Raw genomic sequence first — 17,943 nt, forward strand, 5'->3', positions numbered from 1 at the left:
TTAAATAATACATGATGCTTTCACAGCCTTTTCTGAACCATTTCATACCATTCTGGCTCCAAGTGCTGTGCTACCCTGTGGTCAAAGTTCACCTTTTGTTAACATGCTTTGTGCCTTGCCAGTTGTTATCTGGTGGTTGATGATACCAATCCATAGCCTGATTTTTTCTCTAAAGATCAACCTCTTCTGATTTCCTTCTAAAATGTAACAGGCTTTTGGCTGACTAGGAAAACTAAAGAAACTTGGTAACATAAAGATTTGTTTACTCGCCCTTCAATACCTCTCCTCGAACACCACTGTCAGGAAGGAGAAGGCATTGCTCAGACCCAGAGTGCATGGTCCAGTTTGCAGCTGCCATGCAAACCCCAGCCTGCCTGAATTCTGCTCATTGTTCCCACAGTGGAATACTCGTTTAGGTCTTTTCACTCTAACGCTGTGTTTTTTAGTGAACCCTGAAATACGGCATCCTAATTATCTTTTGAAAAAAGCTCTAAAACTGGCTTGTATCAGACAACAAAAACATATGTCAAGGGGAAATGGACAGATTTGCTGTCACATAAGCCTCCTGCCCCTCTGCAACCAAACTGTGTCATGGAGGGAAGATCTGCACTTCTGTCATTATCTCATTACACGCTTCCATGTTTCCACATGCTGCTGAAAATATGCTGTCATTTTCCTGTGTGCCACAGAGGTGCTTCAAAGTAGTACTTACACAACAGCTAAGCAGGGCAAGCCAAAGGCATTCTGGGCATTCACCTACATTTCAATCAAGATAAGGGAAGAGTGTAAGAGCATTTGTCTCTAGAACTCTGAGCAATACTGAACAACTGAAACATCATGGGCTTTTGTGCACATGCCCAAAACCTAAAGATACTAGTGAGAAGTTTTCCAGGGCCACCTTTTCTTTCTCCTTCCCCACCACACACACATCAAGATACAGCCTCGGCATTGAAGTCGTCTTCTATTCACCAAAAGCCATTAAAATGCATGTTTTTCATTTCTAATTAGACTTAATAGATACAGATGTGCTTCTTTCAAGCCCAATCATGCATTTACAAGGGTGAGCTGACCAGTCCTCCACAGAAATTAAAGCACGGCTTTACATTTGGAAATCAGTTCTAAAAATATTACTGCAGAATCCACAAATCTTAATGGCCTAGATCAAACACACTCCACTGAAGCCCTTTAGGAACATCTTCCTTGTGAGCAGAGTGCAATGTAACCGTGTGGCAGAATCCTACATCCAGAACTGAACTGTTGAGTGCTTTTAAAGACTCGCAGCCATATTGTGGCAAATGGGGAATTGGCAGTGTCAGAGACTGTGTGATTCCCTGCGTCACCAGGGAACTGGTGCATCAGAGATTGCACTACTTCAACGACAAATGATGCTACATGCAGCAGGATGATGACCATCCAGGCCTGGAGTGAGCTGCTTGTATTAAAAGAGCATCTTCCCATCACAGCAGGTGGGAAGCTAACCTACCTAGCTTCCTAGGTAGCTAACCTACCTAGAAAACTGTAAGAACACCACCACGAGTCAGGACCATTCTCTGCTTGATGTTTTGGGGAAGCTAAACTCATTCTTTGTAGTTTGGAATTTCAGCTCTTTATGCCCAATTCTCTTCCTTACTTGCTCTGTACTACCCACTCAGAGTTTTTAATTTTTACCGAGAAAACCCAGGAAGGCTTCACTTCCTCAGATCAACCAGCCTTTGAATTATGAATGTGTTACTGGTAAAAATTTGCTGACTCCACAAGGGGCAGAGAGGCTCTTTGGAAAAACAGGCCTGCTCTATGCACAATTGTCACCCTTTCTCCCAGTTTCACACAGGGCACTGTACTGTGTCTATGATGATGCTAAGAGAAGGATTTTCAGGCCTCAGATTCCCTCCAAAATCCAGCCTATCCTACCAGCACTGGAGTAAGCCAGGACTGAACAACTCTATGGCTCAAGATAAGGATCAAAGCTATTGAATGAAGACACTACAATACAATGTAGACATATTTGCTGGTCCATGGGCAGCTAATTCTAGAAAGAAAGTTTATTCTCCTTTTTGTAGTGATTCCAGGAATAAGACATTATTTTATGGGGAGAGAAAATACAGCCATGTTGGAACAGTTGAGTCTTTAGCCAAGAGCTTTATGAAACAGCAAGTAGTGCAAACACATATTTATTAATGAGAACAACAAAAAATCAAGAGAACATGCTGAAACAGAACGCTCCATAAAGTTTTACAGAACAATAGACTGGAGACTAAGCTGTACTGTACTACTCAGAAGAGCATGAAGGCACAAGGCTTCACCAGGGTAGAATGACCTGTTAAACAGAAATGGCAAAGGAAAACACATCTCTGCTCCCTCTAGTATATTCTTTGCAGCACCGGTTTTCATTGCTTTGAATTGCAAGGTAAAGAGAGAAGGATGAGTTTAAGTGATTTATACTCCTTTTAATATCAGTGACTTAAAAATAAAATCAGCAAGTATGGAACATAAATTTAAGTCATTAACTTTCCATTTATGCATTAGTTATTACTCTGATGTGTAGCAGGATAAAGGTAGAGCTATCCCAAACTGGGCCTCAGACTAGGTCTTAGACCTGGGCCTGCTAGGCCTCAAACACTTAATCTACGTAGGTCTAGATAAGCTTGTAGTGCTGTAGAAGCTGGGTTAAGGTATATCTATCCACAGAATAGAGCAATTACTCAGGAAACACCGTAGCTGCCTTAACTCTAGATTGTTTGCATATTTCTTTACTCTCACTGCCTATCAGAATACACCTGTTATTGTAAACTATTCTGTCTGTATTTAACCCGCCATCTCAAGGAATAAAGGGGAGAACGTGTGATATAACCATGTTGGCTGGACCCTCGTTTCTCTAGTCCCCGATCTTTATCTGCTCCCAGCTTCACTGATGACTGGTCTGTCTTCATTTTTCAAACAAGGTTAACTTTCACTTTGCCACTAAATCTAAACTTATAGTTACTATTTTTGCTACTGGTATCAGTCTGCAAAGAAAAGTAATCATGCATTATTATGTTTATCCAGACTCTGGTGTCACAACAACATGAATCTGATATCCTGCCCCCCCCCCATCCCAATTACTACTCTGCTACTGAAACTCTGGAATAGAAATTGGTGGTATAGATATGCACAAATGTAGATTTTAAAAAGAAATTAGACGCCTAAAAAAATCCTGCACATTTAAAATTATAAATTCATTTTGAAATAATGTGTTGCAAAATTGATCAAATTTCTGACAACAAATCAACAAGATTTCAGAACAAAAAGATTTCTGCCTCAGTCCTCTTTTGTGGGTTCATCTAGAAGAAAAAATGCTTTCTTCCCTTTTTCTGTCAATTTCCCAATTGCCAACTTATTAATAATAAACTGAAAATCTTTCTCATGCCCCTTAAGTGAATTACCAAAAAAGCTGAGGTTTTGCATGTCAAACCTAGGCACCAGGTATTCAGCTAGAGACTTGTCCAGTTTGCTAGTTGGACCGTGAAATGTGGATATCCATGGTTCTCTGAATGTTTTCTTTACACAGTACGAAGTTTCTTTCACACAGGTAGAAATATTTGTCTCAAATCTTTAAAATAGCCGATCACATATTTATAATTGAATTCAATTATGTTAGCCAATGAATTACCTGGCAAGTTCCATATTACCTGTTACCTGACAGACATCACTGGGTAGAGACTGCAGCAATGAACAACAGTATCATAATCCAAATTTCAAATTCAACCACCTCTATCTCTTTCTTCTTAAAAAGCATGTGTAGTAACCCCTACAATTCCCTGACTCTGTAGTAGTATTCCCAGAAACCTTCTCTGCACTTTGATATCAAAGTGTTTCTCTGCTCAACTGTCAACACAAGAACTCCAGATGTGGCTGCTTTACAGAAAAAGAAAAGTTGGAAATTGTCAAGAGAACAGGCTTAACAATTAATCAGACACCTTTGAAGCTTCTCTGTTTCCAGGGAGCAGAAGTGTGTGTTGTTCAGACTGGTACAGGACACTTATATATACACTTAACCAGACCCTGCGCTTCTCCAGAAGCAGAACTGCTTATTCAAAGTAAAAAAAAAAAATCTTGCAGTCTTGAGTGTTTGTACGAAAAACAACACTTTCTGCTTTTGAATTCTGTTCTGCTGACAACCAGGTGTTTAGAAATGCACTGCAGAACAAGTGTCAGAGAATCATTCTTTAATGCTTTAACTGATTAAATGACTGATTTACCTCCCCACGAATGTGCCTACAAGAATTTCTCAAAGTGTCATTTAGAATAAGGTGGCCAAAAAAGCTGGAAGTTGCTCAAATTTGAAGGCAATTTTTATGGTACAATTGCTTTTGGTTTCTAATGTGTTGATTTCTATACCTGTACTGTGAGGCGCCAGCCTGGACTGTGCAACCAACTTACAGGGACAGGAAAATCAGAGGGGTCTAGCAGAACATAGAGGCCTCTCCCTCTGAAAATGATGAAAATTGAGGTAAAATTTATGTTGAATTGTTTAGAAAAAGAAGTTTGTGCTGAGAGAACCACCCAAAGTGCTGCATTTTAATAAATGATCACTCCATTTCACCAGATTTTAGTGGCAGATTTGTGTTTACCAGGGTTTCAGAAACTCTGACATTGCAGAAGATTTTACTTTTATGGGCTGTGGCTTTCTATCGGAAGCCTTGTTAGTTGTCAATGGCCTCTGGCACTTCTTTATCAGTGTTACTCCTGCCTAATTACAGCCTAATTGCTGTTTCCCATCCCACTGAACACCCAACAATCTTGTGGCTCCCCCTTCTGTGTGTGTCTGATGGATGGGTTGTTGATTTGCACTTCTCCAGGGTCTCTTTCCCTCTGCTCTGCTACACAAGTAGCTTGTGTCACATCTCAGGTAGTCTCATGACCTGTGTGCTGGTACTTGCTGTCAACAGGTAGACCCTGTCACAAGCCTCTGCTGGGAAACTGAAATCTTTCCTTACCTGCTTCACCTCCAGTCTCTTGCAGACACACACAAAGCCTAGTGGCTCTCAGAGGAAGGACAGAATTGCCCACAAGCATACCTGGATTTGTCCCAGTATTTAAAGTAAGATCTGACCCCATGGCAACCTGAAGTAATGTGGGGAAACAGCAACAGAAGGGCTGGCAGCAAGAAGGCAGCTTAAGACAGGCCTCTTTGGTGATACCTTTGAAAGCAAACTAGCTGATGTGCAGAACCATCATGCAAAACACTGGCATCTTAATATTAATCTCAACCAAACCCACTCCAGGGCAGGAAGACCTCAATTCTCTGCTGAGCTCAATTGCATGGATGTCCAGGAATAAAAAGGCTGCATCACGGAGTTGAGCCTTACAGATTGGCCAGGAAATGACACTGCATGTTCAGTCCTTTGGGGCTACTTGTCCTGAGAAACAAAAGTCTGCATTGCAGCTCTAAGCCCTGCACTAAGGCACATCCATGCTACAATGAATTGGCCCCAGCTTTTTAGATACTTTTTTCCTATACAACATGCTGACACAGCAATGGTCTAGCAGAGACTTTTATTTTAGCTCACATATTTACTGTATTTGGTATTACTGTCCCGCAACAAACATTTATTAGAAAAAAAGTTCCATGTAGTTTCTCCTGTGAATCCAGTCCTCCACAATCATCTGGCACAATCTTAAATCACTGTTTGCCCTTTGACTGACTTACTTATTTTATACATATAGACAAGGCATATAAGCAATTTAAAACTCTGATCTGATGGCTTTCATGGGGGCATTGTGGAGCTCTTCCATTGTTTTCAATTTTCTTCAGAGCCCAACACACCATGGCTATATAGGAGTCATAGAAAACATCAAAACCATCTGAAAAATGTTTACTGAGTAAAGTTATTTCAAGAAAAAACAGGGCAAATACAGAGGCCAATCCACACAGCTTGCTCATTTTCCCTGGAGCCACAGGATGCAGAAAACTCTCCTCCCGAAACACTTTCCAGTTAGTTATTTAAGAGGACACACAGCAGCATAGCTGGCAATCCTGCTAATCTCCAAAAGCTCTACAGACTGCCCCCTGTAATCACTACCTTGAACAAATAAGAAAGATGCACAGCTCTATACAAGATTCACTACCACTTAGAATTTGCATGGAAATCTAATAACAGTTTAGTTCAGCAAGTAACTGTAGAGGGAAATCACATTTTCTCCTCTATTTCTTAAGCAAAGCCACTTGCACCCAAGTTTCCACACTGCAACCCCTGTACTTACCTACAAAACACATCCTTTTGGACACATAAAACTGCAGTCAAATAAGTGAATATCAAATAATCTCCCTCCTGGCTCTTTTTTCCACAAGTAACCTGTCCAGAAGCAGCTGGAATTTGTTAGTAAATGAAGATGCAATACAGCCTCTTCATGGCCAGCATACAACTCCTGCATAGCTTAGAGGCAAATCTCTTTCAAGTGCTTAGAACATTTTCAGTCCTCTGAGGGGCTTAGTACTATCTGAGTTAGTGCAGTGCAACTGATAGACAAGTCCACTTAGCTTTAATCAAGTTACCTGAGGTATATTTTCATCAAAAAAGCACAAAGCTCACCGAAAGCTAAATTAACCCTAACTTTTGGAGTGGTCATTGCAGTCTTGGAAGGTTTCATGCTGGCACGTCTGGCCAGATATGCTCAGCTTCACATTTATTCAGGCATCTCTGCATTACGCTAAAGTCTTGTTGTGATTACAGGATGGACGCAATCTCAGATATTCCTGGAAGTCGAGAACAGCAACATATCCTGATTCACTTTCTCGTGTAGTTGTAACAGTCACCCGCAAAAAACAACAGATCACATCATATTGCATATTGGACAGGAGGTTCCTTCCAGGAAAGAGAGTTAAGAAATCCACTAAAATAAAATGATTCATAGCTCATAATGAAAGAAATAGGTCCACCCCAGTTAGCTAAAGGATATTGACAAATCATTCAGTTTTAAGACAGAAATTGTTGTAGAAACAATTTTCATTTCTGGTAAAAGCATATTCATATACTTCTTGCCTATATAAAAGTTAAAGAATATCAGAACTGTATGTCCTGTATGAAGTTAGCTTGTAACAACACCCTATCTGCAGGAACAAGAGGACTGGTGTTCAGGGAGGATGTGGACCTCACACTTGCAAAAGGCTCTTTCAAAAGGTGGGCCCATCTTGGCTGCTGCCCACTATGGCTTTAGCAAGAACAAGCAGGGGCTAGAAAGACAAAAATCAATGCTGCATGATTACATTAGAGATCATCTCTGGAACACGAGTGTCTAGCTCTCAGGAGCTGTAAGGCTGCCTACACTGTTTCATTGTTGGGATAGAATTAATTTTTCTTTGAGTTGTTTTCATTGGAGAATTCCCAGTGCTTCTATGAGAGTCATGAGCTGCCAAGCTCCAGTGGCAAGTTCACATGAACAGTTTATTAATTTAGTCTTGTTTTGCCCTCATCTGTGTTGGTTTCTTAGGAGCTGGTCAACACCTCCACAGGGAGACCTGCCAGAATCTCAGAGACACTGCTGAAATGTAAACCCCAGATCCATGTTTCCTTAAAAAGAGGACGGGCATTTGTGATTCCAATGTTTCTGTCTCTGATCACCCTAGGAAGCAAAAGACAGATTTAAACAGAAAACTTCTTCCACAATGGAAAGATGTTTAAAAAATAATCAATTGAGAACAGACATCTAAATCTCCAATCCTGTTAGCACTGCATCAGTGCCCTCGAAGGGCTGTCAGAACTCTCTTCATCTATGAGAAGAAACCTTGTTAGTACCAGAAAGACAATGGAAATATGAAATATACATCTAATATTTAGTGAGTTTACAACATGTTGGTTGCCCATAGCAACAAAAGGGCAGTACTGCCAGACTCTGCTTAAATGAGACTGCAATTTTAATCAATATCAACCGAGAGCACATGCAACCAGATGTTTATTCTTGACACAGAACTGACATTTATGTGCAACTATCAGGTTCAAAAGCTATTTTTCTAACATCCAAGTCTGGGAATACTTAAAGATACAGTGGTACAGCACCACAGAATTACCCTGCTCTTAATCAACACTGCCTATAGAAAGTTTAAACCTTACAAAGAACAATCTAGAAGAACATGAGACTCGTTCCTGGAAGTCTGGGCAAAAAGTCCCTTGTCTTGACCAGAAAATTTTACTGATTTTGGCTCATCAGGATGTTTCTGTGACTCTTACCGACATTCCACACATTTTGGGACAGAACCGAACCCCTTCAGCACCAGTCATCCAGGTTCACCCCTTTTCAATAGCTCTTTAGTAGAGACAGGTTCACAGACAGAACAGACTCAGACTATTTGGAGAAGAAGGATTTTTGCATTGATTTTATAACTCATCCCTTCAGCAGACCATAGTGAATGGAGCTTTGGCACAATTTTTAGCTTAAACAGAGAACCACAGAATACTCCGAGTTGGAAGGGACCTACAGGGATCACTGAGTCCAACTCTTAACTGCTACGTGTGTACCTGCTATGCCAAAACAGCAGAACAACAGCTTGCAGGAAGGCTTTGCCTTGCATGCCCTGAAGTACCTGAAGTACTCCAGCGTACCCAAACTTGTTAGAGGCCTGCAGGTAGCAAAGAAACCACCACACAGGCCTCCCACCACCCGCTGGATAATTAGCCAGATGGCAAACCTGCAACAAAGCCACCATGAGGCAGTCCACGTTCCTGTTCACTGAACCTTGTAATCAGTTTAATTTCTCCAATCTAAATACTAAGCCCTGAAAGCTGCTGTATCTCTTGCCCATTTTCTAGATAACATTAGGTATCTGGAAGGGAGCTGTTTGCATTAAAGATAGGATGTGTCACATTAAACCATTGGCACATTCTGTAACGGCTGGGGAAAATATTATTAAAAAAGCACTCTAAACAACATTGGCTGTTGCTCTTGCTACTTCTGTAATTCAAGGGGCATTCAGCACAGTAAAGGCTGCCCTATGGCCAAGCTGTAGTGAGAAAAGTCCAAGCTCAGCACCATAAACATTGCTAAATCTACAGAAATCCTTGTCCAGGTTATGAGACGTGGATAAGGACTTCTAAGACCAACTCCTTTGGCAAATAGAAGGAATCCTTGCCAATTGCTGCAGCAGCAACTTTTAATCTAGCTTTGAACAATAGGTTTGTTTTCAAAAGGTTTAGCTCACAAGTCTCACAATATGCAGTATAATTCAGCTGACACTGGGGCTGTTTTGTGCCCTGTCCTGTGATGTTTCCTAGCATGTATGATCAGAGTCACCTCTGACTGTAACATTCAAGATTGTAACCATACAACTTGCTGTGGAACAAGTGAGAGAAGCACACAGCAACACAGAACCAGGGGCAAGGCAGCTAAGTTTACATATTTGTGTAAACTGAGTTTAAACACATGCTGAGTATGTTACAAACCCAGCACTGCAGTGTACAAACTGGTTTTCCTTAAACTGAAAAGTCTGTGCGGTATTACTGCCAGTCAATGCACTATGAAATCCTTTCTGTTTCACCAGTGCAATGTCATGCAATATTGCTTTTAGATACTTTCATTGACACTTAGAGCTCTAATATTTCATCCATTACAAGTACAGCTGGAAGGGAAACATTTAGTAGCCAACAAAAGCTTGTTACAGTACCAAAGCCAGCACCTGAGGAAAAACCAGAGCAATGACCAGCATCTCAAGTAGGACTAGGTACATCCTTCTTACCAGAAGTTATTGCAATAACTCAAAGCAACATAAAAGAGTAATTTTCTATGTATTGGCGGCTGTAAGTATCTCAATCATTCCATCATACCAACCTGATAATAATAATAAGGCAGATTTCAAGGAAAGATGTTCTTCTCATAAACCAACAAGCTGGGGTTTGTAACAAAATGGTAAAAGTTTATAATTTATTTTTTATTTCTTGACTTCAGAGGCATGAGGGAAAGAAAACCAGTGAGAAAAGTTGAAAGATCTCTATTCAACATCTATTCAACATCAAATCATCCACACCACAGAGGAGAGACCTCTATAAAAAATAATAGTAGAGGCAGGACTTACTCAGAGTAACATAAAACAGTAGCAAGGCTAGGAGAGTTTGTTACTCATGTTTTTTAGCCCTTCACAGAGAACAACTTAATGATGCAAGACAGGACAGAGAGTACTGTCAATAACAAGTAAAATGCCTTCCACTTCCTTACTCAAAGGCATGTAGCCCTTTGAAATGGCTTGGGATTTTGGTTGTTTGGCTTGAGTTTTTCAAGGTATATAAAGAGACTGATACAGATCTTCTGTATACTGGCAGACGTGCAGGTCTATCAGCAGCTCACTAGCTTTGTGAAACTAAAAATCATGCCGTATTGCAGCCAGGTCTGAAAGACAGACCTGCACCTGTGGCAGAGTAAAGCAATAACAAGACATCCATTGACCTGGAGGTAACTGATCATTACGAGTCCTTAAGATGTTTTTCTCTCTTTTCTCCTCCATTACTGATGCTGAAATTTCAGGAACCAATCCTTTCATCCCAGAAGACACCTCTTTTTTTAATTTAGAACTTTTTGATGGGCATTCATTGCTTAGCACACCCCTCTACCCTAAATAAGGTTTTTGCTCTTTTTTGATACAAAAACTCAACTCCAGTTGAGTTTCAGAGCAGGAACTCTAACAAGGAAACATTAATTAGGCTGAAATAGCTGGACACAGCTGGTGGTTTTCCAGGTGATCTGCCAGACCAGGTTTCCAGAGCCACTTATTTCACTCCAACAAGCAGTAAAAGAATTTTAAAATGTACCTCAGTGGTTTGTAAGTCCTCTCTCCACTCTAATTTTGATGAATTACCAAGATATATATAAATATTAACTGGTAGAAACTGGACATACTCAGGAACTGCTAAATTATAGAGCCATCATAGGTTCACAGAATGGCCTAGGTTGGAAGAGACATTAAAGATCATCTCGTTCCAAGCCCCTGCCCTGGGCAGGGACACCTTCTACTAGACCAGGCTGCTCAGAGCTCCATCCAACCTGGCCTTGAACACTTCCAGGGATGGGATAGCCACAATTTCTCCAGACAACCTGTATTAGTACCTCATCACCCTCACAGCAAAGAATTTCTTCCTAATATCTAATCTAAACCAACTCTCTTTCAGTTTGAAGCCATTCATCCTTGTCCTGTCACCACATGCTCTTGCAAGAAGCTCCTCTCCCTCATCCTTGAAGGCTCCCTTTAGGTACTGGAAGGCTGCAATTAGGTCACCTCAAAGTCTTCTCTCCTCCAGGCTGAACAATCCCAATTCTCTTAGCCTGTCCTTGTATATGTCCTCTTTTTAAGCTTTTATACTTCCAGGGTTGTATCTTTTAAAAGAAAAAGTTTCTGCAAGACAAAAGCAAGTAGTTTTAAAATAACTTCAGAAGACATCCATTTGGTCCTTCCAGTCTTTAGAAAGTGTCTAACTTGAACTGTTGACAATATTTAGGAGAGCTCCTATCCATACACAGCTTCTACCCCATCAAGGCCATGTCTGTCAGGTGCCTCTTGCCCTCTGAAGGAGACTGTACATTCCATCACCACTCAAGTGACCACAGCACAGTCCCATCCTTAGACAGGAACCTTCCTGAAAACTAACCAAGCAGCTCTGGTTCAGTGCAATGCGTGCCCACCATCCAAGCACTGCCCGCACCATCTGATGCACAGTGAGACTTGAGTTCAGGCAGTGCTTGCTTACAACAGACTTTAGATTCGAGGCACTAACTGGAGGTCACGCTTGACAAAAACAGCAACATTTATTTGGAAACGTAGGGAAGGACAACAATAGCTTTTGAAAAATCTGACCAGCAAGACAAAAGGGCAACTGACAAAACTAATGGAGGATGGATTGAGTAAAGAATGGTATTTTCACATGCATAACAATATTTTAAAGTTGATTCTGGTGACAGTGACAGATCCATGAGGACATTCACTATGTCCTCAGTATATAAGATGGGCAGCACTACAATGTGCCAAAGAAGCAGCCCTGTCTTTGAAGAACAGGCATAGATGCATCTAAAAACTGATTTAGACACATTGTGTTTGTTAATAAAAAAACCCAAAAGGCTGCATGAAGACTGCTGCAATTACCAAGATACTCATTTGGAAGTGACCACCATTAAATTTCGTATGATTTACCAGTTATGAATGTTTTGCTTTTATTATCACAAGCAATCAGCAGATTAAATCCCATGCCCTAATAATGTCCCAGGAAGAATACTTCTATTTTTGCATAATAAAAAGGATGAACTGACTTCAGCCTTGAAAAATTAAAGGATTTGTCATGTTTATCAATTAAGACCAGAGCCTGAAGTACAGCTTCAGAGTACTAAGAGAAAGTTCTTCAGCGGAGCTGAAAAGAACAAGTTTACAGTATCAAGGGGATAAAAACTCAGCAAGGGTCTAATGCACTTCAGAAGATCAAGCTTGGAGTGTTTAGTGGAGTGGAGTGGAGGTTTAGCAGACCTGTCTCATCCACGCCTCTTGGGTCTCTGTGTTTCAGAATGAACATGTTATTATGCCAGTTGCAACTGACTGCTGGCAATTCCCTGCAATGTTAATGAGTTCTGAACTTATGCAAAGTCTGAGTCTCAGCTGGTGCTTCCGCAACATCTACCAACCAAGACACCAAGGCAGGATACCTATAGTAAAAGCATCTAGCTTTTTCCCAGTTATTAATTAATATAGCAAACCACACTTCAGTGGTCATTTGAAAATCTTTCAAAACACAAAATGACTGGACTAGAAAAAAAGAGTTAACAGAAATACATCACAACCCTGTTCTGAGGTCCTACATATATATTGAAAAAAACTTTATGACATATTCCTATAATATGATGAATCTTTCACAAAAGACAAATCAGAAACCAGAAATAAAATGCTTGATCCTCAAAGCAATTAGGATTTGCAAAAAGCTGGCAGGACCTTGTACAATCAAGTAAATCTGCAATGACAGAATAACGTCACAGCTTTTTTACAGAATTATCCATGGTCATTCAGAATCACAGACACTGTCAAATATCCATGGCTTAATAAGAAGGAGGCAATTAAGTGAGCCAGCATCAAACATACACTTTGCCAGTAAAAGCACTTGTGCCTCTCCAGCCAGGTCCTAGGACATTAGCCACTAAGCTTCCTGAAAACCAGCACGACTATGCACATTGTACTTAGTATTGATTCAAGGGTTTGGCTAAGCAAGGGGAAACTTTGGGACTATTGGAGTTGGTACCATGAAATACTGGTTTTCAGATGGCACATAAGGTCTCCATCTCATATGCAGATCCAACAGCCGGGGTCCCAGTCACTGAAAAGAGATAAGTGTGCAAGAAAAGGGTAAGATGTTCTACGAGGGACAGTCAGGGTTAGGTGATCATGCTAGGGACAGGAAGGAGTGAGTTGGAACTGCAGAAGGGAGAGAAGAAGAAGAGAAAGAGCTGGGGCTGTGTGGAGCTGGCCATGGAAGGCTACACAGAAAAGGTATGAAAGATGTGTAGATAACAAGGAGCTGACACTTGAAGCCTTCTGAAATTTTACCAAAGCATTCTAAGTGTCATGGCCGTCTCTACAACCACTGATTAATCATTGAGATTTCAGTGTTGCAAATGCAGAACCTTAGAGTTAATAAAAGCTCCTATCTGACATTTACCACTGCAGCACAGGGGAACTTCTTTTCTGCAGAAAGCATGAATTATAAATTCTGTGTAGCTACATAATCCAAATAAAATATTCTTCCATAACCAGATAATCTCTTTATAATAATTCTTACATGCACAGCATGGATCATCTCAGCTATTTTCACAATCACTTTGCCCTAATTTTTGCAAGAAGTACAAGAAATTCTTTTCACAGAACTGCTTTTATGATATGCTTTCTAAGGTATATCCACTAAAGGGTTTGGCTCTGCTGGAAATGATGAAAAATAGGGGCGGTATGACATTTTATCTTATCAGAGTTGCAGAAGAATGGCTCATGTTTTGCAGCATTCTAGACTATATCTTCAGGTTTTGCATTAGCCTCCCGAAGTGCCAATTCCTACCACTTAAATATCAGTACAGGTGTGTCACAACATATTTTCAAGAAGTGCTGGGCTTGTTCTAACTCCTTTAACAACACCCATTTCCCCCTAATTGCAGCAATCATAACTGGAAGCTGATCTGACTTTTGACACACACATTAGCAGCAACAGAATCAGAAGCCAGCAGTTTCTCCTTGGCTTATCAACTGCCAAGAACTCAACGTGAAGCGCAGCTTTTACACGCTCCAGTGGGCTAGGTGACCTCCATCCTCAGAGCCTGTGAACATGCTGTTCCTGTTACTATTCTCAGAACTGCAATTCCCATTTTTCCCCCTCATACAAAAGGAAATTAAGATTAGAGATCTAGACAGACCCGCAGGCCCAGAAGAGATTGGTAGGGGCAGAGAGGAATGGCTAAGTCTTTCCCTGGACTAAAACACAATTTTCCTACAAGATTTTTTTAAGTTTTAAAATTCAAAGCTTAGAAAAGAAAGCTTTTTCTGCTGTTTCCATATCCCATGGATCCTGTGAAAGCCTTATAACACACTTCCATTCCCACCCTATCCACATATCCCCCAGCCTTTCTCAAGGGATATCATGCTTGGCTTTCTCTTGCTCCACATATATTCCAGAGACAGATGCTGTGAGAAACAAGGTTCAGCTATGGTGCATTGCCTTGTGCTTTCAAAATAATTCCGCATTCACTACCACTAGGGCTCAATGCCACAACTAACAAGACACCAGATAATTTTGATGATGCAGGCTGTACTTATGCTAATCTATTTTGCCTCTGGAACAAAGATGTCCCACAGAAGTATTAGTGGAAATGCTGCAGAGGGGAGGCTGTGCAGTCAGAGCTGGTCCCTGTACTGACATGGGAGCTCTGCGTATTTCTCTGCATACCTAAGGCCCTTGCTCCAAACTAGTGAAGTCTGGAAGGCTGAACCTTCACTAGTTCTGTTCCATCAGCATGATCCCCCCTTTCCATGCATTGACTGACAAAGCAGTGACTGCAAAATCTGTATGTGGTGTTCAGCTGGATAGTCTGCTCTGGCCATCAGAGAGTGTATTTTTCATTTCCATCACATACATGTTGTTGGGAAAAAAGTCATGCTTTCATACAAAGAAATATATTGTTTTTAGACATGTCAGTCACAAGATCTGGCCAGACAAAACCTCTGCAATGCCATTTCTGGTTAGGAACATTCCTATTCATTTTTTCATTTCAATTAGCAACATGCAGCCCATTCAATGCACACCTCCTTCGCTCCCTCTCCCATTTCTCAGGTCAGCCTGCTCAAACAGCTCCTTGGATGTTCAGGTTCTGCAAACTTCAGAAATTTTATAATTTGTCTTTTATTATACATCAAGCTACTTGCAACAACTGACAACGAAACAAGTTTGATGTTAGAAATTAGGCCCTACAATCGAGTCACGACCAATGAGGATAAGGCCCATAAGTATTAAATTATAAGTACTTTCTTCTACTATGTTAAACACTACAGGTAAAGGCCTTTTTAATCAGAGATTTCTAACCAAGCATCCCCAGGTGCTTTCCTACAGTTCAACCCTTAACCTGTAGTGGTACATATTCCTGACTCGGTGCAGGGCTCTACACTTACCTTTGTTGAACTACGTATTTTCATTTGAATCCCCTTAACTTCTCTAACAGATATTAGACCTTCATGCTTCAACAGCCCTCAAGAAATTGCTTTCCTAGAACTAGCTGCTCAAAACATGGCAAGTCCCATCTGTTTCCCTTGCCCTATCATCAGTCTGCTGTAAGGCTGGTACATCAGCCAAAGAGTGAAATGGGAACATTTCATTGTCTGGGGATACGACATGAGCAATACTAATGAAAGAGCTTAGGCAAGTGTAAATTAATCTCTTCTGGATTTACAAATGTGTGTCGAACCAACAGGTCCTTTTTCAATACTGCAGTACACTGTCAATGTGCTCTTCTGCAGGGCCTGCAGTACCCTCTCACTTTAAGGGAGAAAGCAACAGTTTCTCAAGTCTGAGAACACCATCACAGAGATGAGCACAGAAACTGAAAAAATGTCAAATTACCTTAGTTAATTAAGCAAAAAAAAGTGAAATGATGACCTAATGAAGACACAAATATAACTGCATTTAAAGCAGCTAAAGATGCTTGGTCCACCAGGTAAAAAAGATCCATTGGCCAACTGTAAGACAGCTGTTTGAAAGAAAGGAGCATGAGAGACCACCATCAAAGCATGCCATCTCATCTCAGCTAAAAAGCTCTTCCAATGCCTGTGCAAACTTGCTGAAAAAAACAGAAACCACTGTGCCCCAAATTCAGCAGGGGATAGGGAAGGAAACAATAATTAAATCATCATAAGCAACTCTGACTTGGTGCAAGAATCAAGATTGATTTTCACCCAGGACCACATAGAGACAAAAACATGAAACAAGAAATAACCTAGGTAAAATTTTGCTTGGATATGGGTATACTAAATCACTAGCCTAAATTCCCATGCAATCAGTAAAAAACGCAAGAGAGAAATGATCATTAATATTGCTCTCTACTTGGCTTAGGAAAAAAGATTGTCTAAAAGATTTATTGGACTGAATGCTGCAGAGCCCAAAAGATAGGTCATATAAATGGGAGTTGGTTCAGAAAGAAAACTGAAAAGAAACAAGGAAAAAGCAGTGTCAGACAAGCATGAGTCAAGACACCATACCATTTACAAGGAGGAACAATCTATTTCTGATGATGCTGGATGCTGAATGAAACAGCAGCTACTCAGAAAAGCTCTAACAGACTATTCTGGAAGCATGCTAAGGAAAGAGCTGAGGTAGGTCTGTTCTACCTGCTTAAGCACTGCACACAGAGTCTAAACAATGTGCTCTGGGAGGCAGATGGTATTGGGTTACAGCAGTCAATTGGTGGCCAGTTATCTGATAGCAAACAACTTTGCTCTACGCAGTAGAAATTAGTAGGCTGAGGAAGAATTTAAATATGTTCTAGCAATGTAACTTGCTCACAGCAGAGGCTGCATCTCCACTAGACAGCTTGCCAGTAGAGCTGGAATGCCTTTCTAAGATTAAACAAACAGAACTCTCCCTTCTTGCTTCTCAATAGGAAATAAGATCTTACCCATCTCTAAAAAGCTAGGGCTCTTCCCAACAAAAGGAATGTGTGCTACCTTCAGCTTTACTAAAAGTACACTTTTCTCAGTCCACAATTAAGATCACTGCAACTCTCATAGTAAAAGCAGTTGAGATGCAGCCCTAATACTCTGCACATATTTAGGAGAGCATTTCTTTACAAAGAAGTTTCCTGATGTGATAAACCTTGATATCATTTGAATTGGTGATGGATTGGTGTCCAAAGGTTGAGCAGATTTGTTAGCAATTACTCTTCAAAATTAAGGAAATTTCCACCTACAATTTCATTCACTACAACTCTGTAATCCTCAGAGACAAACCAACGAAGCAAATGCTTGCTTCTGATTGCTTACAACAAAATGGACACCAATCCATTGCACAAGATGACACTCTAAAATTCAAAGAATAATTGTCAGACTATAAATGCTTTGAGCAGAACTGATGGATTTACTTGTGGCAAGTGGCTGCATCACTACAATGGCAATTTTATAGTGACAGATACAGAATAACCTTGGGGGAACCTTATACTCAAAATGGCACAGGATTTCACTGAAGATGTATGGCATGTGCAAGTGTGAGGGGAAAGTACAGACACATTTCTACAGACTGCCTGTGGAAGGTGACAAATCATTGATCTATGTAGAAGCTGAAAGGCAACTACTCCTGCCAGGGTCTTAAAATGTCTAGAAAAACAGGCACACCATCGTCACTGACTGACTAGAAGTCCTGCCATTAGCCAGCTTTTAATCCTCTACCCCACATATCAAACTGGTGTTGGGGTCTCCTC

General features: G+C 40.7%; 1 protein-coding gene across 3 annotated transcripts in view; it reads right to left on the reverse strand.

Moving 5' to 3' along the window:
- Positions 1-17,943, reverse strand: part of FAM219A (family with sequence similarity 219 member A) — a 95,974-nt gene that overhangs the window by 71,114 nt on the left and 6,917 nt on the right. The window lies entirely within an intron of this gene.

The sequence above is a fragment of the Prinia subflava genome, chromosome Z (genome assembly GCF_021018805.1).
Source record: "Prinia subflava isolate CZ2003 ecotype Zambia chromosome Z, Cam_Psub_1.2, whole genome shotgun sequence".
NCBI lineage: Eukaryota > Metazoa > Chordata > Aves > Passeriformes > Cisticolidae > Prinia > Prinia subflava.